The following is a 1,015-nucleotide window of genomic DNA, read 5'->3' as shown; positions in this document are numbered from 1 at the left end:
TGGGTTGCAACCTGACTTCCATTTTTGTTGGTTACCGGAGGGGCGGCTTCTAGTTTTCTTGTCCCAACTCGGGGAGGGGGAAGGTACCTTTGTTTTGTCAAATGGGACGGCGTCAACAGACATAGGGCCCAGTTGCATGTCCCACACCAGGCATGCAACTGCATGTCTTCTAGCTTGGTCGCAACTAGAGGGATTTTTTCTTGTCGGAAGGGCGCGGCGTCGAAGAGACATGGGGCCCGAGTTGCATCTCCCACACTAGGACACGCAACTGCATGTCTTCTAGCTTGGTCGCAACTTGACTTTTCCATTTTGTTTGTGCTTTGTTGGAGGGGTGGCTTCTAGCTTTTATGTTGCTGCTCGAGGGGGGTGAGGGTACCTTTTGTTTTGTCGAATGGGACGGGCGTCGAGACACATGGGGCCCAGTTGCATGTCCCACACTAGGCACGCAACAACATGTCTTCTAGGTTGTTCACAACTAGGAGGGGCTTTGTTTTGTCGGAGGGGGTGGTGTCGAGAGACATGGGGGCTAGTTGCATGTGCCACAATAGCACATGTCGAATGGAGCATGTGTGTGTAGCTGAAGGAATTTTGTGGATCAAATCAAATCTACTGTTGAAGAATCCCTCCATAATCTGTCATGTCCTTTGTTGTTGACATAGTAGAGTAGTACTGCATGTCTTTCTAGGTTGGTCGCAACTCGACCTTTTCCATTTTTTGTGCTTTTGTCTGAGGGGCGGCTTCAAGTTTTTAGGTCGCAACTCGGTGAGTGGGGGTACCTTTTGTTTTGTCGAATGGGGCGGCGCCGAGAGACATGGGGAACCAGTTGCATGTACCACCCCCAGGCATGCAACTGTATGTCTTCTAGTTTTGTTCACAACTAGGAAGGGGCTTTGTTTTGTTGGAGGGGTGGTGTCGAGAGACACGGGGGCTAGTTGCATGTGCCACAATAGGCACGCAATTGCATGTCTTCTAGCTTGGTCGCAACTTGACTCCCATTTTGTTGGTTGCCGGAGGG

This window comes from Triticum aestivum, chromosome 7A, assembly GCF_018294505.1.
Source record: "Triticum aestivum cultivar Chinese Spring chromosome 7A, IWGSC CS RefSeq v2.1, whole genome shotgun sequence".
Taxonomy (NCBI): Eukaryota; Viridiplantae; Streptophyta; class Magnoliopsida; order Poales; family Poaceae; genus Triticum; species Triticum aestivum.
The sequence above is the reverse complement of the archived record's forward strand: the minus strand, read 5'-3'. Positions refer to the sequence as shown.